The following is a 23,988-nucleotide window of genomic DNA, read 5'->3' as shown; positions in this document are numbered from 1 at the left end:
TTGACATTTTTACTTTATCCTGACCATGGTACCAGAGGAACTTTTATTTCCCATGAATTCGGAGAAAATAACGACAACCTCCCCGTATCCAGCAAGCCCAGCGAACTGTATTATTTTTGGAAAGGTTTACAGGAGCAGTGATATCCCACATTTTGAACAAAGGAAATGAAGATAATGTGAATCCAGTCGTTTAAGGCTGCCTTCTGTTCACATTTCTCAATCTCCTTTTACTTAAAACAGTTTTTAAAACCCTTGCTTAATCTAAGCAAGGGTCCTTGCTGGGGACCCAGGGAATTGGGGCCAATGAACATCAGTTTGAATTTAGGCATGAAAACAGTTGCATCCCCCCCCCCCAATCCAAGGTAAAGGAAGAAAAATGAAGAGTCTATTCTTTTAAGGTATGCCCACTGATTGGAGCAAGGTCAGTCTTTTCTGTATATCTGGAAAGCTGTTATTTACACAAAGGTGGTATTTCTCAGTCAGATGAGATTGTATCTTGTTTCTTTGCTGAAGTAGAAAGTAAAACAACTAAATTTAACCCCCTCTACTCTCCCAGATATTTAAACCACCAGGACATTAACTCATCAGATAAGTGAGGTTTTGATTCAGAGCCTTGGGTGGGACTGAAGTACAGAAACTGGGGGGGGGGGGGATACAGGGGAGGGGGGAGTCTCTCACTTTCTTCCTCTCTTTCTCTTTCCCCCAGTAATTATAGGAGAGCCTATGCCAGACAGTTAGATGTCCCTGAACTTGGGTCTCCTGACAAATGTATTAACATCTCCAGAAAGGTCAGCTATTACTATTAGATCCAATCTCATTACCTTTAAACCTCTGAATTGGGCAGAGGGAATATCAAAACTTCTTTTAAAACTGAATTCCACTTTATGATAGCTTTTTGGCAAAATATTGAACTGCGAGGAAGGAGTTTGCCATATGGAAATAGGTAATTCCTTGTACAATTCTAGTGTGCAATTTTAACACTATCTAGAATTGTGAAAATAAAAGGTGCCTTTATTCTCGAAGTTAATAAGTGAAGTTAAGTTACCTGTGAATGAATATATGTTTCAAGATATCATCTCAATGAAATACTTGATTTTCTCTTCAGAAGGGTTGCTTATCATTTCCCCAATGCCTTCGGGATTTTTCTGTCCACCTGTGTCATCTTATTCTGAAAACTGCAAAGAAGCAGCTTTAAAGGAAGGATGTATGAATAGAATGAATTTGGAGAACTGACCTGCAGCCAACCCAGGCCCTCCCTCACCCATGATTTATTTGGGTCATTGAGTGTTGGCATTTTATGTTGCCTTATGCTGCCAACCAAAGGAGATGAACACAATGGTTATGTCATAGATTTTTTTTTTTTGTCCCCTACAGCCACCCTGGCCTGTTTTACAGAGCAGAGATGTGTTTGGAATTTGAGAGTAGCTGACAAGATTTTGTGGATTCAAAGTATTAATAATATTAGTTGGAAACATGTCTGCAAAAGTCAAGTTTTTTGGGCACAGTGTGTTATTTAGCAATGGTACTCTGGTAAATAATGGGGAATCTGAATTGTGATCTTATTTCAAAAAAATTACGAAAAAAAAGAAATTTCTGTACTCAGAAACCTCACTAAAAAGCTAAATGAAGGAATTCCAGTGTGACTTAGTGAAAATCCAAGAAAAAGAGAGTTCAATGATTTTCATGCACACTTTGAGTAACTCTTCATGTTTTCTAGCAAGAAACCTCCATGGTCTGTTCTAATGTGTAGATGAGATTACTCTGTAACTATTGACATGTATCTAATTATTATAAGAATGTTAAACTTTTCCTCTTTCATATTTTAAAGATTACTTTCATGTTACATAGAAGTCAACTTTAGCTTAGGTGAAATCATCACAACTTTCTGAATTTATTTTTCTCTTAAGTTCTTATTGATGCTTATGGCCAGTTCTAAGATTGAGAAATACATTTACTACCACATTCAGCTTTTAGAAATGAGTTCTTTTTAATAAGTCTCTATGAAATGGTTAGTGTGAAGATATTATTACATGACTTCATATGATTCAAAGCTTTCAAAATGATAGTATACAAATGGCAAGAAAAGAGATTTGAAGTAGGTATTTGAGTAATATTTTGGCTTGCTATATTTGTTACAAGAGAGTGAAAGAAGGAAATTTACTTTTTTTTTTTTTTTGCTATTTACTTGGACACAAAGAGTTAAATCAGAGAGCTTGTATCAATTTTTTTCTTAATAATAGGGAGGAGTTTTCATATTTATTTGGCTGGAAAAGTCACTCTAATTGCCTTTAATTTCTGGTTGTAGTGAAAAAAAATTTATTTTGAAAGAAAAAAAAGACACAGTCTGGTGCTATCCCGGAAGCTAACATATCTGTGAAACTCCTTTTGTGAGATACAGAGACATTGGGGAATTTGCCGATTCAAAAGGTGGAAGGAGACTGAAGGATTTAAACTGGTGACTTAGATATTTGACAGTATTGGTGTTGATCCATTCCCAAACTTCTGTTTATAAACTTCATTTCAGCAGGATGCTAAAGGGATTAAAAGGACACCACAGCAGTAACAGACAGAAGGTGAAGATATCCATGTGAGTGTGACGTCCTGTCACATGCTTCAAGAGGTCTTGAAGCAGCTTCTTAGAAATTCCCGCATAGGAAGTTTCTCTTGGCACATGCGGAAGAATGTTTAACACCAACTGGCATTGACCATCTTGATTTCTTTGGTCATCGTGACTGACTTTTAAGTAAATTTCATGATGACATAAGTAAATTAGGCTTAACAATGACTCAAGTACAACATGTGGTGTGAAGTCTGATGAAGCATCAGGACATTTAGTCTCGCAGAGTCCCAAGCAGACTATATTGTTTATTTTTGTCTTAACTCTATACTATAAATCCTGTACATCATATTTTAAAGTAAAAGTCAAGTTATTGACTATGATATTAAAGTTCACTGGCTGATATTATTATTTTTTCATATTTCTTTAGAAGATTCATGAATTAAACAATTTGTAAAATAATCTAACCTGTAACATTACCTAAAAATTTTTTAAGTTTTTAAAAATTTAAATGTAAAATTTAAATAATAGTATATTATTTGATCTGCCTCATGCAGAATATTGCCATTCAGTGAATCAAAGTGGGAATTTGGCAGTTGTCCAGATAATTTGGAACGAGAACCAGCTAATGATCATGTAATAAATCAAAGTGAAAAATTCAGGTCTCAAAGTGGGCTTTCACCAAGGAAACTTCTTCCCATATTAGTAAATTAATGCCTATACTTCTAAGCATGGCTAATTCTTTCTCCAAATGTATGTGTGCTCAGTAAATGGCCATGACCTTAATAGTATCTGTTGGTTTTGTAAATATTTCAAGAAGACAGTGATTTTGCAATGGTTAAAAATGAACACATGTTTTTTACCATGTAGCTTTTTTTCTCTCTGTCGATATTCAGTAGCAAACTAAATGTGAAGCCTTAATATGCATCAATAGCTCTGCCCCTGGATTTATGAGGGCGCTGCCTGTTATTATTTTTAGTAATGAATGCATTAAAACGGCCTTTCAATAATGTAGTGTAATGACTCTACTACTAAACAGTTACTGTATTTAGAAAAAAAGGCTGTATTTATGCATTGAAAATAAAGTGCTAAATTAAAGCAACCATACCAACAAATCAAAGAGAAACAAAGGTTCTTTTTTTTTTTTTTTACCTCTGGTAGTAAGCCTGAGAACTATGGAGAGTTATTTCACTAGAAGGCAGGTGTCAAAAGGAAGACATTTCAAAGCACAAGTTGTCAAATAGTGATGTGGGTAAGTAGCTGGAGAACTGGAGGGAACCATCAGCCCTGAGAAGGGAGGGAAAGGCTGAAGGGCATGCCGCTGACTGCCACCTTTAAAGCACATGAGGTGGCACGCTTAATTCCTGGGTGCCTCTCGCTCTAAAGGTCACATACTTTGGGAACTCAGCCCATTGACCACATTTCCTGGGACCTTGCCCTTACTTCTCTGTGAAAGCGATACAGCCTCATCCTGATGATATTATATGGACTGATATCCAGTCCATCAAGACCCTGGGTTCTGACCCATGGTGTAAAACGTTGTCACCCCTTCCGCCCTCAGTCTGTCCATCTTTATGGCAAGGGAACTGGACTAGACAATCTCTATCTAAAGATGTTTATGGCTCTGAACTCTGAAATCAGAACAGATTCACATTTGATTTGAAAATAATGTGCAATATTTATGAACTTTTTCACAATGAGTGTTATTTCCAACCTAAGATCCTTCTTTAAAAATAGCACATTACAAACTTTACTGGAAAATGAATAGTTTTGTGTTCCCAAGTCCTTACCAAACAAGGGCCTAACGTTTTTTTTAAATTTTTTTTAATTTTTAAAATTTATTTTTGAGAGACAGAGTGGGCAGAGGAGGGTCAGAGAGAGAGAGAGAGGGAGACACAGAATCCGAAGCAGGCTCCAGCCTCTGAGCTAGCTGTCAGCACAGAGCCGACACGGGGCTCGAACCCATGAACCATGAGATCATGACCCGAGCTGAAGTGGGATCCTTAACCAACTGAGCCACCCAGGCGCCCCAAGGGCCTAATCTTAAAGGTTGGACAGAACTAGTTAGCCAGAGGTCTTTTTAGAATTTTAGGGAAATGTAATACAAAAGGGAGTTGTGTCTTTCAAGCATGGAGTGAATGAAGTTGAGGTCTCTGGAACACAGTATTGGAAGCAAAATTACTCTTTCACTTGCTTTCTGGGGACCCCAGTGCATGTGTGTGTACATCCAGTATCTGCTCCTTGGGAAATAAAAGTTGAACTTTCATGAGACTGAAAACAGAAAAATAACCATTCTTTTGTTTGTAAAGTTGGAGTTTTGAAACTTTTTCATTTTTTAATAGAGGAAATAAGTTTACTAGAAGTATTAGTCATAACATCTTATTTGGTGATTTGTACTGCAAATTCTTCTGCCCAGGACAGGTGAATGCTTAAATAGATTTCTGGAAGAAAATGAGCGATAACCCACACTATGTCAGGAGTCATAGCATACATAAGACTTTCGGTGCTTTGTTTATCCTAAGGCATATTTGAAAATGACTTCCTGTAAAGATGACAGTAAGATTACCATTAGACTCACCCCTTTAGTTTCATGCCCATAGAAATAATAAAGAAACTGTAATAACCAGAAAAACTGACTGGACTCCCAAATAGGATAAACATTCTAAGGCAAAAAATAAAACAGAACCCGAAAGCCGTGAGCAGGGCCAGTTGCCATGGGCTTGTTGGGCTCTGGGCTGGAAGCTGGCAGTCAGGCTCTTGGCTCCTGCAGGGGAATGGGATGAAAAGTTCTGAGCTGGACCCACAACATGAAACCAAGGACTCCCAGGGCTACAAAGAAGGCTGAAAAAAAAAAAAGGCTGTTGACTTTATGCCCTTGGCTATCTCTTCATTAAAGCTCTCATCCTGGCTTGGCAGGTAAACAACTTCATGACCCTGGACTGGGCTAAATGGCCTTCTGACTCCACGTCTGGGTTTACGTCATCTTTGTCATCCCAGTGGAGCAGGAGCTCTGAAATATGTGCATAAGAACAAGAGGTAGACTAAGATGTGATGGTGGGAGGGGCAGATGGAGGCAACTGGAAAAGTGTTAGGGACGGCAAGGGAGTAAATGCTTATATACTAAAATACATTATTATTTAGTGAACACTTATATATACATATATGTGACATTTGTAAACATGTATATTAGTACATATGTGCATATAATATAGTATATATGCATATATGTATACATGCATGTGTGAATGTATGTATGTGTGTATATATATATTATATACTCACATATGTATCTCAACCTCCAACAAAATTAAGATTCTCTTAGCAAGAAAAAAAGGGAGGGTGAAATTGAGTAGATATCTAAAAGTACCTTGTATTAAATATATTTAAAAATTGTATTGTTTCATTCAAAAGGCAACATATAATATTGTCTATAGAATCTGAAGCAAGTTTTACCTAATTTTCTGCTTCCCAGAGCACTTAAGAGAATACTAAAGGTCTTGGTACCAAAACTGGACTAAGGAACAACAACAAAATAAAGTCATTGACCAGTAATTTATGGAAACATTGATGCAAAAATTCTAAATAGAACACTAGCATTTTGGTTTCAGCAGCACTTAGAAAAAGATACATGGTGACCAGCTAGGAAGGTCTTATCCTAGGAATTCAAATGAAGAAAATCTATTAATTGGAACATACCACTTAGCAAATAAAAAGACAAAAAAAATAAAAGGACCTGTATCTCCATGGATATAGAAAAATGTACTCAGTGAGCTTTAACCCTCATTCATTATAAAAATCAAAATAGATGGAAAAAAAACATTATTAAAAAAATAGATGGGAACTTCCTTAATTTGATTAAGGGTAGTCATCAAAAATATACTCTAGAAATTATTCATAATGGATACATTTAAGAAGCTTTTCCACTAAATATTAGAACAAGATAAGGATGCCTGCTATAATTACTTCTAATCATTTTATTGGTCATGCCATCCAATCTAATAAGACAAAGGGGAAAATAGCATTAGAATCAGAAAGGAAGAGACCAAATAAACAATATGATTGTATACTTAGAAACTTTAAGATATGTGTGTAGCCTTATTAAAAATGGTCACCAGAATAATGAAAGTCACCAATAAGATACCTTTTACAACCGTTTTGGGAAAAAATTATTAAACCTGACAACCAAACCTTGGCAAAGATCTGAAACAAAGGAAATCTTCTAACTCTTTTGATGAGAACATAACATTAATATAGTCAATTTTTAAAGAACTCTGCCTATAGTAGTATATCTTGAAGATTCATATGTCCTGTAATCCAGTACTTTTCATTTCTAGATATATACTCCAGGGAATTCCGTGTATGTGAGCATAAGGAAGTACTTACAGGAAGTTTCTGAAACATTTATAGGCATATTTTGGAGATATTGTGGACTGGGTTCCACAATAAAGCGACTTTTGCAATAAAGCTAGTCAAATGAATTTTTTGGTTTCCCAGTGCATATAAAAGTTATGTTTACACTATAGTCTATTAAATTTTAGTAGCATTGTGTCTTAAAAATGTACGTACCTCAATTAAAAATACTTTATTATTGGGGTTCCTGGGTGGTTCAGTCAGTTAAGCATCTGACTTTGGCTTGGGTCATGATCTCATGGTTTGTGGATTCTGGCCCCACAACGGGCTCTGTGCTGGTATGACAGCTCAGAGCTTGGAGCCTGCTTTGGTTTCTGTGTCTCCTTCTCTCTCTGCTCCTCGCTTGCTTGCACTCTGTCTTTCTCTCTTTCAAAAATGAGTAAATATTAAAAAAATTAAAAATACTTTGTTAAAAATGGCAACCATCATCTGAGCTTTCAGTGAATTGTAATCTTTTTACTGATGTATGGTCTTGTCTCCATGTTGATGGCTGCTGACTCATCAGCATTGGTGGTTGCTGGAGGTTGGGGTGGCAATTTCTTAAAACAAGACAACAGTGAAATCTGCCCCATCAATCAACTCTTCTCTCTCACAAATGGTTTCTCTGTAGCCTGAGATGCTGTTTGATGATGTCTTACCCACAGTGGAACTTTTTTCAAAATTGGTGTCAATCCTCTCAAATCCTGATGCTTCCTTATCAACTAAGTTCTTGTAATATTCTAAATCCTTTGTTGTCATTTCAGCAATTTTCACAACATCTTTGCCAGGAGTAGATTCCATTTAAGAAACTACTTTCTTTACTCATTCTTAAGGAACTCCTCATCCATTCAAGTTGCGTCATGAGCTTGCAGCAATTCAGTCACATTTTTAGGCTCAACGTCTAATTCTAGTTCTTTTGCAATTTCCATTCCCTCTGTAGTGACTTCCTCCACTGAAGTCTTGAACCCCTCGATGTTATCCATGAGTGTTGGAATCAACTTCTTCCAAACTCCTGTGAATGTTGCCCTTTTTCCATGAATCATAAAATTTCTTAATGGAATCTAGAATAATGAATGCTTTCCAGACTGTTCTCAATTAGTTTTGCCCAGATCCATCAGAAAAATCACTATCAATGGCAGCTATAGCCTTGTGAAATGTATATCTTAAATAATAAGATGTGAAATTTGCAATTACTCTGATCCATGGGCTGCAAAATGAATACTGTATTAGCAGGCATGAAAACAACCTGATCTCATTGTACATCTCCTTCAGAGCTTTTGGGCTACCAGATACATTGTCAATGAGCAATAATATTTTGAAAGGAATCTTTTTCTTCTGGGCAGTAGTTCTCAACAGTGGGCTTAAAATATTCAGCAAACTAGGTTGTAAACAGACGTACTATTTTCTAGGCCTTGTTATTCTATTTATAAAGTGCAGGCAGAGTAGATTCAGTAAAATTCTTGAGGGTCCTAAGATTTTTAGAATGTAAGTGAGCATTCAAGTCACCAGCTGCAATATCCTCTAACAAGAGAGTCAGCCTGTCCTTTGAAGCTGTGAGACCAGGAATTGACTTCTCCTCTCTAGCTATGAAATTCCCAGCTGGCATCTTCTTTCAATTCAGAGTTGTTTTGTCTACACTGAAGATCTGTTGTTTAGTGCAGTCACCTTTGTTAGTGATCTTGGCTAGGTCTTCTGGGTAACTTGCTGCAGCATGTTGTTAGCACTGGCTGCTTTACCTTGTACTAGTCTGTTATAGAGATGGCTTCTTCCCTTAAATCTCAGGAACCAACATCTGCTCACTTCAAATATTTTTTCTGCAGCTTCCTCCCCTCTCTCAGCCTTCATAGAATTGAAGAGAATTAAGGCCTTGCTTAGATTAGGCTGTGGATTAAAAGAATGTTGTGGTTAGTTTGATCTGCTATTCAGCCCCCTGAAATTTTCTTCACATCAGCAATAAGGTTCCTTTCCTTTCCTTTCCTTTCCTTTCCTTTCCTTTCCTTTCCTTTCCTTTCCTTTCCTTTCCTTTCCTTTCCTTTCCTTTCCTTTCCTTTCCTTTCCTTTCCTTTCCTTCTTCCCTTCCCTTCCCTTCCCTTCCCTTCCCTTCCCTTCCCTTCCCTTCCCTTCCCTTCCCTTCCCTTTCCTTTCCTTTCCTTTCCTTTCCTCTTTTCCTTTTCCTTTTCCTTTCCTTTCTTTTCCTTTTCCTTTTCTTTTTTTTTTTTTTATCATTCATGTGTTCACTGGGGTAGCACTTTTAATTTCCTTCAAGAACTTTTCCTTTCCACTAACAATGTGGCTGTTTGGCACAAGAAATCTAGCTTTTGGCCTATCTTGGCTTTCAACATGCCTTCCTCACTAAACTTAATCATTTCTAGCTTTTGACTTAAATTGAGAGATGTGTGGCTCTTCCTTTCATTTGAACACTTAGAGGCTATTATATTTAAAGACTTAGGACTGTTAACTGACTGAATTTCAGTATTGCTGTGTCTCAGGGAATAGGGAGGCCCAAGGAGAGGGAGAGAGACAAGAGAACAACCAGTTGATGGAACAGTCAATACATACAACATATATTAAGTTCACCATCCTATATAGGCGTGGTTTGTGGTACTCCTGAACAGTTACTGTAGTGACATCAGAGATCACTGATCACAGATCACCATAACAAATATAATAATAATGAAAAATTTGAAATACTGTGAGAATTACCAAAATATGACATAAGACATGAAGTGGGCAATGAAGCTAGAAAAATGGCGCCGATAGACTTGCTTGATGCAAAGGTGCCACAAACCTTCAATGTGCAAAAAAAAAAAATTAAGTATCTGTGAAGCACGGTAGAATGAAGTTCAATGAAATGAGGTATTCCTGTATTTTGAAATAGCAAAAGTGAAACAAAACATAACCCCCCAAAAACCCTCAAACAAAACAAGGTAAAATAAAAAGCAAACAAACTTATAAAAGTGAAAAGAATAAATGAATTGTGATACATTAATACAATGAAATATTCTACAGCAGATAGAGCTGATGACTTATAAGTATCAACCTGGTTAAATCTAACAGCATTTACGGTAAATAAGAGATGGTTGCCAAAATGGGATGATATTATTCCTATCGAGCTTGAAAACCTGTGCAACAATGCTGTATGTTTTTATGGGTACATATATATGACTATACACTTGAAAACCACAAAAGTAAGTATCAATTTTAGGATAAAGCTGCTACTGGGAAGGGAGGGAAATGGGAATAAGGAGAGGTGCACAGGGGATTTCTATGATTTAAAATAACCTGAGGGAAATGGTAAAATTTGATAGGGCGGGGGAGTGAGTGTTGTATTATGTTTTTCTCTTTTTCTTTCTTTTGAAATATTTTACAACAGAAAAGTATATGAAAAGATTATTATATACCTTTAAAGGCAAGTTTTGGATGCTTCCTTAAGATTGGACAATTTTTTCTCTTAAGTATTGATTATGGTTTGAAATGCTTTCTGAGAGATGAATAATAGGTATCTGTTCCTTGGAGTTTCTGAAAACTCATGCCCTACCACTTAAAGCTATATCTGAACATACAAATTGTATGAAAAGCAAAAGAAATTGTTCAATTTTCCTGTTAATTAACAAACTAATTTGTACCTTCATTTTCTTTGCATAAAGAATTTTTAGGCCAGTGAGCTTATGTAAGAAAAATGTTTAGGCCAATAAGCTCATGTAAGAAAAACTTAAACAGCACCAAAAATGTCTTTTGGGCATTCTAAGTTGTAAGGGCTCCAGATTAATTTCAGTGCTGCTGATACAGTATTTTAATAATTGCATTAATAATAGATTACATTTTTGAGTATTTAATTGGCACTTCACATATATTTTACCCAATCTTACTAACTGCCATGTTATTACATTCCCTTTATGTGCTAGGGAGCTGATGTTTGGGAGTTCAGTAATCCTGAGATCACAGAGCCAAAAAAAGGAGAGCCAGTGCTCATGCTCATTACTGGTTCCATGACCACTTCTCAAAAAATGGGCAAGCATTGTTTCTCACTCTGAGTCACAAGAAGGATTTACTGTAGGTATTCGTTTTGTCTAGGGAATTGCTACATAAATGCTCAGTTAAGACCTCATTGGTTGTATAATGTTCCAGTATTTATCAGGGCTTGGGGCTTAAACATTTACTAATATTTTATATCTTGATTAAGCAGGGGCTTGCACAAATAGCTTGGCGGTGCTAACCAGATTTATCTTAACCAGGTTTACCTCAGAAACATTCTTTGTATTTATTGTTTTTAAAAATTTTAAGTGTTTTATTTATTTTTGAGAACAAGAAACACACAGAATGCAAGCAGGGGAGGGGCAGAGAGAGAGAGGGAGACACAGAATCTGAAGCAGGCTCCAGGCTCTGTGCTGACAGAACCTGACATGGGACTCGAACCCACAAGCTATGAGAGCATGACCTGAGCTGAAGTCGGACACCAGGTGCCCCTGTATTTATTTATTTTTTTAGATGTAACAAGTATGCCTTCATCAGAGTCTGACAGTAAGAAACTGGACATTTATAAATTGCATCTGCTACATGAAGTTCGAGGCTACATGTCTTTCGGGCGTTCTAAATGCCACTTTTCCTAGGTTTATTTTGAACCAGATATCCTTACATTTTGTAAACGATAATAACATTATGTAAAAGTCCCATGGGATAATGTACAGTTCCTAACCTAAGTCCCGAGACCACTGAGGTGAAGAACGGGTTATAAAATATAGAGATTTAACAGAGTGAGGAAAGTATATGATTTTTTAAATAAAGTATTTCTTTGTCTATTTCCCCTCCTTTTGACATTTGTGATGGGTATTTTTAAGCAATACGTTGTTTAGCTTCATCTGTTTGTGAACTGCATGGAAATTGATTCATTCTGCATGTGTTCTTCTGTGACCTGCCTCTTTTACTCAAATTTATGATTTTGCGGCTCATCCATATTGATATATAAAGCCATAGTCCATTCATTTCCTGTTGTATACATTGCTATATAATAATATTTCTCTACAGGGGCACCTGGGTGGCTCAGTTGGATAAGGATCCGTCTCTTGATTTCAGCTCCAATCATGATCTCACAGTGGGGGGATTGAGCCATGGCCGACTCTGCACTGGATGTGCGGCCTGCTTGAGATTCTCTCTCTCCCTCTGCTTCTACCCCTCTCCCACTTGCACTCCCTCTCTCTCTCTTAAAAACAAAAAAGAATTCTTCCACAGTATATACTTGGAAATGAAATAACTAGTCATGTGGTTTATGCATGTTCAGCTTTACCAAGGAATGCCATAATGCTTTTAAATGATTGTATCATTTATACTCTCACTAACAAGAAATAAGAAAGTTCCTACCTCTAAACATTTTTGCCAGTGCCTGGTCTTGCTGATTCTTACCTTGGTCAATATGTTATGTGTGTGTTGGAATTTGATATACATTTTCACTTTTTAGTAGTTTTTAGAGTGTGAGGTTGGAATTTTAATTCATATTTTTCCATATAGATAATCTGTTGTCCCAGAAATATTTCCTGAATTGTCTACTCTTTCCTTTCCAACCTGGTGTCTGACAAGGATCAAGTTTTTATATATGCATGATTTCATTTCTGGTATTTCTCTTTTGTTAAATTATTTATTCCTTTGAAACTACCATAGTATTTTATTTATTTATTTATGAGCATGTGAGTAGAGGAGGACCAGAGAGAGAGGGAGAGAGATAATCCCAAGCAGGCCCTGAACCATGAGATCATGACCTGAGCCAAAATCCAGACTCAGACGCTCAACCAAGTTAGCTGCCCAGGCACCTCAGAAAACACCACATTTTGCAATACAAAATACAAAGTTTAAAAATGTATTTTAGGGGCACCTGGGTGGCTCAGTCGGTTAAGCGGCCGGCTTCGGCTCAGGTCATGATCTCATAGTTCGTGGGTTCGAGCCCCACATTTGGCTCTGTGCTGACAGCTAGCTCAGAGGCTGGAGCCTGCTTCAGATTCTGTGTCTCCCTCTCTCTCTGACCCTCCCCTGCTTGTGCTGTCTCTCTCTGTCTCTCAAAAATAAATAAAAGACAAAAAAATAAAAAAATATATATTTTATATGAGCATGCTTTTTCTATGTGAGGATTAACAAGTATGCTTTATTGTATATAAGCATTAATGAGTATGCCTTATAGTAAGTCTTCACATACAGTAAGGCATGTTCCCACATGATTTTCTTTATCTTTAGAGTAGCCAGGCTATTTTTGGATTTTTGAATAACCATATAAATAGCCTTTTGCTCTTGGGTCTTCCTATAAAAGAACATGAAATCACTCTCTATTCATTTAGATCTTTGTAAATGCCTTTCAAGATGTATTCCTAAGCACTTTACACTTCTTATTGCTCTTGTTAATGGTATTTTTTTATTTTTATTTATGTATTCAGTTTTAGAGAGAGAGAGTGAGTAGGGGAGAGGGAGAGAGAATCTTAAGCAGGTCCCACCCTCAGTGAGGAGCCCCATGTGGAACATGATCCCACAACTCTGAGATCATGACTTGAGCTGAAATCAAGAGTTGGACCCTCAACCTACTGAGCTACACAGGTGCTCCCCTTTTTTATTTTAATGATATTTCTTTTTTAATATTTTTTAAAATTTATTTTTGAGAGACAGACAGAGACAGCATGAGCAGGGGAGGGTCAGAGAGAGAGGGAGACACAGAATCTGAAGGAGTCTTCAGGCTCTGAGCTAGATGTCAGCACAGAGCCCGACACGGGGCTCCAACCCACTAACCCTGAGATTATGACCTGAGCAGGATGCTTAGCCAACTGAGCCACCAGCGCCCCTAATGATATTTCTTGTTACATTTTTTAGTTTATTTTTGCTAGTGAAGAGAGATATAATTGTATGCTGGTTGCTTTTATATCTAAATTTGCTTATCAATACTAATTTTCTTATATATTTTTTGGTATATTCTATGTGAGCAATAATATCATTTGTAAATGATGCCAACTTTTTTTCTCACATTGATGTCATTAAGATGACCATATAAATTTTCTCCTTAATCTGTGAATGTGATGAATTACATTAATTGGTTTCCTAATATTAATCAACAAAGTTTGTGATGTCTCATAGTCCTTTGGACTTGGTTGCTAATATCTTGTTTGGGATTTTTCATATAAGTTCAAGAATAAAATTGTATTTTCTGTCTTATATTATGTTTAGCTGGTTTTGTTACCAAGACTATGCTAGCCTCATATAAAGAACTCAGGATGTTTTTTCTTTTGTATTCTAGCAGATTTTATTTGCAAATGTCAATACCAAAGCAGCCAAACCTATTCCTAAAGTCATTTAGAAAGACATTGCATGTGTCTGTTTACAGGAAGTTGAAAATTTTCATCTTAAAAAAATTTTTTTTACATTTTATTTATTTTGAGAGATAGAGTGAGACAGAGCATGAGCAGGGAGAGGCAGAGAGAGGAGGAGACACAGAATCTGAAAGAGGCTCCAGGCTCTGAGCAAGCGTTCAGCACAGAGCCTAATGAAGGGCTCAAATCCACGAACCGTGAGATCATGACCTGAGTCAAAGTCAGACACTTAACTGACTGAGCCACCCAGATGCCCCCAAAATTTTCATCTTTAAAAGATTCAACTTTTGGGCAATTATAGCAGCAAAGAAAGTATATTCAATGGGTTAAATCTAGTATTGCTTATCCTTTTTTTGTTTTTGTTTTTGTTATCTGGATTCTTCTTTAGGATGGAACCAATTCATATCTGGGCTATAGGGTAGTTCACATTTGTATAAAGAGTCTAACAAAGTCAGATACAAGGAAAATAGGAAAATACTAATTGTATATGGAGTCTAGTAAAAGTTAGATACAGGAGAAAAGAGAGATCCTAAATCACCATTTCTTAACTGATTAGTAGTCTTGGAAAGTATCCAGCAATTTGAGGGGGAAAAAATCTGCTTGTTAAAATTTGGTGATTTCCTTACTGGGAAGTGTGGGTAGACTTACAAGTTATTTGGGAAAGAGACTTGGGGAAATAATTGTACCTCAACTCTTATGATCCTCAGCTGTTGGAAAAGGCAGGAAATATACTTTAGCATAGGTAATCAAATACATTTTCCCCTGAAAGTCAGGGAGCATGGAGAATAATTATCTTCTTCGAGAACAAGTGTTCTTTGTTTAGCTATTGCATGGTTGAAGCCGACAGTTGTCAAATTGGGTCACCATACCAATTTCTACCAATGGATTATTATGGCAACCAATTCCAGACATATTTCCCATAAAACCTTTATTGTAAAAGTCCAGCGCCTTTATGACTGCCAAAAGATTAGGTTACTGCTTATAGTAACTGCTCATTTATGTTCTTCAGTTTCATAACAAGGACTTTCAAAACATTTACTGAGCACATTCCACTTCTATATCAACAAGATAGCCTTCAAGTGAGATGCCTTTCTAGTCTGGGTTAACTGACACATAAGTGCACTTCAGAATCTAAATAGAGTGGAATAAATGAGGGAACCACACAAGAGTGACCTACCTTGAATTTGCATTTCCATTCTACCTGATGAGGTTTGTCAAGAGAGTCTGAAGATAACTACTTACTCCTGACTTGCAGTTATGATCTAACTAAATTTCACAGGCTGGGAGTTGTGTCTCCAAAATGGAAAATGCAGTAAGTTGGAGAAAAATCACCAACCAAGCTTCAGCATTGCAAAGATTCTTTATAATTTCTTTCTTTTCCTTTTTCTTTGGGTACATTAAAATTTTTAGGGGCATCTCAGTGTTTCAGTCAGTTAAACATCTGACTCTTGATTTTGGCTCAGGTCATGATCTCATGGTTCTTGCTTGGAATTCTCTCTCTCCCTCTCTCTCTGCCTTTCCCCCACTCATTCTCTCTCTCCCTCTGTCTCTCTCTTGAAAAGTAAATAAACTTTAAAATAAATAAAACAAAAATGTTAAATTAAGGTGTAACTCACATTCAGAAAAGTTTACCTTTGCTGTGTATAGTCATATGAATTTTGATGAATGCGTGTAAGAACATATTCCCTACCGCATCAAAATATAAAAGTTTTATCACTCAAAAAAAAAATCCTCTCAAACTTCTTTGTAGTCACCTCCAGATGCCTCCCAACCCCAGACTCTGGCAACCACTGATACCTTTTCTGTCGCTATAGTTGTTCTAGAATATCACAGAAATGGAATCATGCAGTTTGTAGCCTCATTTGTGTGACTTCTTTGACTTAGCAAAAGCATTTGATATTCACCCAAGCTGTGATGTGAGTTAATAGTTCATTCATAATTTGCTCATTCATTCACTTTTAAGAATATTTGTGTGGTTTTCTTTTTTTTTTGGTTTTTAAATATTTCTTTTTTACTGTCCATTTTTTTAAGATCAGGAAGTAAGCCGCAATTTAAACATGAATAAAACTGACATGTGATTTCCCAGTCACATAGTGGTCTCTTTTAGGGAAGAGATATGAGCTGCCTTCAGATATGGTGCCGAGTCTTACTCTTTCCTGTGCTTTTCTTTGCTTTCTCTCCTAAGTTCAAGAATACTATTCTGACTTGAGATTGTCTTTTCAAACCTTTCCATATGTTCTCAAGTTCACTGATCTTCTTTTCATGGAAGCATGACTTTATCTCAGAACTCAAGTTGCAATAATATATTCAGTGGTGTGAGTATTTCATCAATTTCTATGCTTTCTACTTGCCTTTAGGCTCCATGAGGGGGGACAATGTCTCATTTTGCTGGACACTCTTATCCCAGAACTGAGCACAGTGGAGAACCCATAGTAGACTCTTAATATGTATTTACTGGAATTGTCAATAAGTTTCTTAAAGGAATAATTAGATTTGAAATGAACCATGGATTTTATTTTATTTTTTTATTTTATTATATTCATTTTTTCATTTTTGAGAGAGTCAGAGACAGCATGAATGGGGGAGGGGCAGAAAGAGAGGGAGGGAAAATCCCAAGGAGGCTCTACACAGGCAGTGGGGCTCGAACCCACAAAGCCATGAGGTCATGACCTGAGCCAAGACCAAGAGTCATCCACTTAACTGACCTAGGTGCCCCAAGCCATGAATTTTATAAACCAGGTTCAAGTTTTGTTATGGTTTAGCATGTGAGAGAGAATTATTATAGAAAATATTAAAATATTTTTAATTTCATATAAATTGCTATCATTTATATCATGATTGCTCATCAACTTTAAAAGCAATACCTAGATCAAACACAATATTTAAGTTCTTTTCTTTCAAAAATTTTACTATCATTATATTCCGAGTGGAAAAAAAAGTGGTATATTGATCAACTATAACCTGAATTACAGTTGCCAGGAAATAGAATGAATGGAAATTCTTTTCAGAATTATTTATTTGTGAATTATCAACTTCGTAGTCATGTGAACTTTTCCTTCATGTTTTAATTTCCTTATGCTCTACGGGAATGTATCTTTTGTAGCATATTACATGTATGTATTTAACTTACCTTTACATTTTTAAAAAGTTAAAAAAATTCTTTACAAAGTGAAACTGCTAAAGTTATGTTTTTTGTTTTGTTTGGTTTTATTTTGGTAAATTTTGCCAGCATTATTAACAGCAAGCAACAGTTCATACCAATAGCTGTGGCTGCTGCAAGTTCAAAATTAATTTCATTTCCTGCCAATGTCCCTGATTCACTCTTTGAGGATCTTTTGTGGTTTGGCTTAATTCTCAGTCTGCATCTCATATCTTGACTAAATTAAATTTAATTGCTTTGACAACATTTAGCCAGGATTCCTGTCGTGTGTCCAAGAGTAGTTTTAAAGTCACATTTGGTATGTTTCATCAAGATGTTCTATTTTGAGTGGATCCAGAATATGTTGTTTATAATTGTTAAATTGTTCCACAAAAGCCATTACTGTCTGCACAGTTGAAGCTGTGTCTCTTAGTAACAAATTCAAAGAATGCAGTGTACTTGGCAAAAAGAGTCCTTTCTGGTTTTCAGCTAAAACTGGGTTGTACGCCTTTTTCTTTCCAACATTAGCATCATTAGTATTTGGCTTCCTTTCTCTAACTTTTAAAATTAATGTCTAAAATTTAAAGTTATTGTTTCATTCTTCATGTAGTCAAAATCTTTACAAAAAAAGACAGCTCTTTAATGTTTACATTAGGTGTAAAGCCAAGGAAACGTTAATTCATTGTTATATTCTTATTTTCTTCTCTAATAGTCCAACAGTACATAAAAATCAACATTAACTTTTCAGTGTGGCTTTATCTTTGGTACACTATAGTTTAATGGAGTAACACCTGCTTTTTCAAATTTTATCTATATATATATTTTTCATTTTATTACTCATTAAGTTCATCCCATGCTGAAGTCTTCACAGTAGACAGTGATCCATTGCTTTATTACTTCATCTTTTTTAAAGATATTAACAGCTTAAGTTTTTTAAATGTTTATTTATTTTATTTTATTTATTTTTTAAAATAGTTTATTGTCAAATTGGTTTCCACATAACACCCAGTGCTCTTCCCCACAAGTGCCCTCCTCCATTACCACCACCTCTTTTCCCCCTCCCCCTTTCCCTTCAAACCTCAGTTCGTTTTCAGTATTCAATAGTCTCTCAATGTTTATTTTTTTAAATTTATATCCAAGTTAGTTAGAATATGGTGCAACAGCCTCTTACCCATTTAGCCCATCCCCCCAACACCTCCAGTAACCCTCAGTTTGTCTCCATATTTGAGAGTCTCTTAAGTTTTGTCCCCCTCCCTGTTTTTATATTATTTTTGCTTCCCTTCCCTTAGGTTCATCTGTTCTATGTCTTAAAGTGCTCACTCATATGAGTGAAGTCATATGATGTTTGTCTTTCTCTGACTAATTTCATTTAGCCTAATACCCTCTAGTTCTATCCATGTAGTTGCAAAGGCAAGATTTTATTCTTTTTGATTGCTGAATAATACTCCATTATATATATATACACATATATATATATATATCACATCTTTTTTTATCCAGTCATCCATGTGCCCCTTCGAAACAGCATACCTGTATCCCTTGGATAAATACCAGTAGTGCAGTTGCTTGGTTGTAGAATAGTTGTATTTTTAATTTTTTGAGGAATCTCCATACTGTTTTCCAGAGTGGCTGCACCAGTTTGCATTCCCACCAGTGGTGTAAAAGATCCTCTTTCTCCGCATCCTCACCAACATCTGTTGTTGGCTGAGTTGTTAATGTTAGCCATTTTGATGGATGTGAGGTGGTATCTTATTGAGGTTTTGATTTATATTTCCCTGATGATGAGTGATGTGGAGCATTTTTTTCATGTGTTAGTTGGAGAAGTGTCTATTCATGTCTTTTGCCCATTTCTTCACTGGATTATTTGTTTTTTGGATGTTGAGTTTGGTAAATTCTTTATAAAGGTTGGATACTAACCTTTTATCTGCTATGTCATTTGCAAATATCTTCTCCCATTCCATTGGTTCTCTTTTAGTTTTGATGATTGTTTCCTTCACTATGCAGAAAATTTTATTTTGATGAGGTCCCAATAGTCCAATTTTGCTTTTGTTTCCCTTGCCTCTGGAGATGTGTTGAGTAAGAAGTTGCTGTGGCCAAGGTCAAAGAGGGTTTTGCCTGCTTTCTTCTCAAGGATTTTGATACCTTTCTATCTTACACTTCGGTCTTTCATCTATTTTGAGTTTATTTTTGTGTGTGGTCTAAGAAAGGGGTCCAGTTTCATTTGTCTGCTTGTTGCTGTCCAGTTTTCCCAACATGACTTGTTGAACAGACTGTCTTTATTCCATTGGATATTCTTTACTGCTTTGTCAAAGATTAGTTCGTTATACATTTGTGGGTCCATTTCAGGGTTCTTTATACTGTTCCATTGAGCTGCGTGTCTGTTTTTGTGCTGTATTTTCATCTATCTTAAACGTTTAGCCATTCTAGCATCAAATGTTGAGATCCTTTCCATTCAATTTAGAAAAATTTCACCATTTTCTGTATATATCATACTGATAGCTCTGGCATTTGGTTAAATAATGTTCACATGACATTTTTCTTTTAATAACAGGCTAATATTCTACATTGACATTGAATTTCTTTGTTCAGTGAAGGTTGGTTGTGAAACATGTAGCAACAATAGCAGAACACATTGTATTTGAACTTTGTTCTTCCTCTGCCTAGAATGTTTTTGCAGTCTTCCTTACCACAGCTTCCTTCCCTACTTAATCCAAGTCTCTACACAAAGAGGTTCTTCCCAAACAGTAACTTGCCTCCATGATTTTCACCCATTTATTTTACTTTATTTTTCTTTATACCACTCGACTACCCGCTTACCATGCATCTCCTCCAGGGATCTTGACAGTTTTGTTTACCACTGTATCTCCAGTTACTAGAACAGTTCCTGGCCTCTAATGGGAACCTAAATATATGTTGAATGAATTGACTGTCTATTCTGAAACTTCTTCCTCTAGGTAATCAATAAATTTCTTTGGCCAGAAGCCAAAGGCCCTTTAATATTTCCTGTTTTCTTAATTCCTCTATAGCATGATATTAAAAGTATGGTCCCCAGTCTAGCAGCATCAACAGCATCTAGTAACTTATTGGAAATGCAAATTCTCAAGCCTATTGACTCAGAAGCTCTGGAGGTGGGACCTGGGATCTGTTTTTACTACCCTTCTCTGTGATTCAGATGCATGATAAAGTTTTTGAGAACCACTGCTCTATGTAATATAGAAGCTGGTGTTGGGAATTACATTTAAAAATTTTCATTCCCACTGTGATTTGCATTAAAGGCACATTGAATGCTAGAATGCTTTTTCTTCCTTTTTAAGTATGTGCATTTGGAATGATATTGATCATACATTACTCTAGAACTCCTGCTTAATTTTTTAAATAGTTTATTGTCAAATTGGTTTCCATATAACACTCAGTGCTTCTCCCCACAACTGCCCCCACTCCATGACCATCACCCCCTTCTCCACCTCCCCCTCCCCCTTCAGTCCTCGGTTCATTTTCAGTATTCAATAGTCTCTCATGATTTGTGTCCCTCTCTTCCCCAGCTCTCTCTCCCCCTTCCCGTCCCTATGGTCCTCTGTTAGGTTTCTCCTGTTAGAACTATGAGTGCAAACATATGGTATCTGTTCTTCTCCGCCTGACTTATTTCACTAAGCATGACGCCCTCAAGGTCCATCCACTTTGCTACAAATGGCCATATTTCATTCTTTCTCATTTCCATGTAATACTCCATTGTGTATATATACCACATCTTCTTGATCCACTCATCAGGTGATGGACATTTAGGCTCTTTCCAGATTTGGCTATTGTAGAAAGTGCCACTATGAACATTGGGGTATATGTGCTCCAATGTATCTGCATTTCTGTATCCTTGGGTAGATTCCCAGCAGTGCTATTGCTGGGTCATAGGGGAGTTCTATTGATAATTTTTTGAGGAACCTCCATACTGTTTTCCAGAGCAGCTGCACCAGTTTACATTCCCACCAACAGTGTAAGAGGGTGCCTGTTTCTCCACATCCTCACTAGCATCTAGAGTCTCTTGATTTATTCATTTTAGCCACTCTGATTGGTGTGAGGTGGTATCTCAGTGTGGTTTTGATTTGTGTTTCCCTGATGATGAGTGATGCTGAGCATTGTTTCATGTGCCTGTAGGTCACCTGATGTCTACTTTGGAGAAGTGTCTGTTTATGTCTTCTGCCCATTTCTTCACTGGATGATTCGCTTTTTTGGGTATGTAGTTTAGTGAGTTCCTTGTAGATTTTGGATACTAACCCTTTATCTGATATGCCATTTGCCACTATCTTTTCTCATTTTGTTAGTTGCCTATTAAATTTTTTGATTGTTTCCTTTGCAGTGCAGAAGCTTTTGATCTTGATGAGGCCCCAATAGTTCATTTTTGTTCTTGATTCCCTTGCCTTTGGGGATGTGTTGAGGAGGAAATTGCTGTGATTGAGGTCAAGGAGGCTGCTTCCTACTTTCTCCGCTAGGGTTTTTATGGTTTTCTGTCTCACATTCAGGTCCTTTATCCGTTTTGAGATTATTTTTGTGAATGGTGTAAGAAAGTGGTCTAATTTCATTCTTCTACATGTTGCTGTCCAGCTCTCCCAACACCACCTGTTGAGGACGCTGTCTTTTATCCATTGGATACTCTTTCCTGTTTTGTCGAAGATTAATTGGCCATACACCTGTGGGTCCAGTTCTGGGCTCTCTATTCTATTCCATTGGTCCATGTGTCTGTTTTTGTGCCAATACCATACTGTCTTGATGATGAAAGCTTTGTAGCATCAGCAATAAGACAACAAAAGGAAATAAAAGGCACCAGAATCGGCAAAGAAGAAGTCAAACTTTCACTTTTCACAGATGACATGATACTCTACATGGAAAACCCAATCAGCTCCACCAGAATCCTTCTAGAATTGATCAATGAATTCAGTAATGTTGCAGGGTACAAAATCAATGTACAGAAATCGGTTGCATTCTTATACACCAAAAATGAAGCAATGGAAAGAGAAATCAAAAGACTGATCCCATTCACAATTGCATGAAAAACCATAAAATACCTATGAATAAATCTAACCAAAGATGTAAAAGACCTGTATGCAGAAAACTAGAGAAGACTTATGAGGGAAATTGAAAAAGATACAAAGAAATGGAAAAACATTTCGTGCTTATGGATCAGAAGAATAAGCATTGTTAAAATGTCATTATTACACAAAGCAATTTACACATTCAATGCAATACCCATCAAAGTTGCACCAGCATTCTTCTCAAAGCTAGAACAAACTATCTTAAAATTCGTATGGAACCACAAAAACCCTTGAATAGCCAAAGTAATATTGAACAAGAAAACCAAAACGGAAGGCATCACAATCCCAGACTTTAGCTTCTACTCCTGCTTAATTTTATTCAAAAATCAAACATAAAGACAATCTTTGATAGACTTCAAGGAATAAATTAGAATTATAGCCTTTTGCCTGTTCCTTGATAAGAGAGTAAATGATATAATTGGCTCAATACATTTTATAGTTTACTTGTGCTTAGAGGAGGTGATGGTATGCTTCAGGGGCATGGTTTTTAATTTTCTCCTTTTCCTATTCCTTCCTCTTCTTTGTTTCAGCTCCTACAACTTGAGAGGAAAATGGACTTAAGACTAGGAGAAGTATGCTCTGGGATCAAGTTAGAGAAAGATCAAAGCTTTCATTACTTTTATAGTACAGAGAATAATTTCGTTCTTAGTGGAATTTTCATTTTTATACATTCTTAATGGTCTCATCTTATATCCGTAATCCTTATGACAGCTATCTAGAAAAGGTCAAGAATTGTTATTCTTCTTGGTTAACTGATGTACTTTGTGGATCTTTTCATACGATGTCATGCACTCTGGGGCCTATGAATCAAAGTTTGCTAAGAGTTACTCTGAGGACTTGTGAAAGTCTGTCCAAGCTCCAGGTCTAATCCAAATCTCTTAATTAGTGTGGAAAGTCAAAACAGCAAAAAGGTTGTCCTCAGAATAATGAGACACTGGTTGGTCATGCTGTTTTACTTTATTTAGTTCAAGCTAGCAACAGAGTTTTCTTCTTACATATTTTAGAAGGTCTAGGGGAAAAGATTTTATTGTCATATATTCTATTTTTATGAAGAGAGATAAAAGACAAAAGAGCATTTAAAAGTATGAATGCTGAGGAAGAGAAAGTGAAACACCATTTATTAGAAGCTGACAATGATTTGAGGACAGCTAACTTTCTGCTCTGTGTATGCTCTGGTGTATCCAAGTGTTTTACTGTATGAATTCTACTCTTAAATGTTCAGGATTATTTTCTGTGGGGTAGTAAAGTGAATCATATTCCTTTTAAAAACACAAAGACATACACCTGCATGTAGGAAATTACCTTTCAGATTTCAGTGTAAATCAACTGACTAACCTACTTGGTTGGTTAGGTACTCCCTTTTTCAGTGTGTAAGGATTTGAGAAAATGATGTCGAATTTCACATGAGAGGTGATGTTCTTCATAAAGGGACTGAGATTATTAGTGACTCCAGTTCAGTAGTCATTGATCTGGAAAGCA

General features: G+C 36.4%; 1 protein-coding gene across 1 annotated transcript in view; it reads left to right on the top strand.

Annotated features, from left to right (window-relative positions):
* The window catches only part of VGLL2 (vestigial like family member 2), a 32,828-nt gene that overhangs the window by 5,113 nt on the left and 3,727 nt on the right, over positions 1-23,988 (top strand). The window lies entirely within an intron of this gene.

This window comes from Suricata suricatta, chromosome 7 (genome assembly GCF_006229205.1).
Source record: "Suricata suricatta isolate VVHF042 chromosome 7, meerkat_22Aug2017_6uvM2_HiC, whole genome shotgun sequence".
NCBI lineage: Eukaryota > Metazoa > Chordata > Mammalia > Carnivora > Herpestidae > Suricata > Suricata suricatta.
Note: the sequence above shows the minus strand (reverse complement) of the source record. Positions and strands in the feature narration are given on the sequence as shown.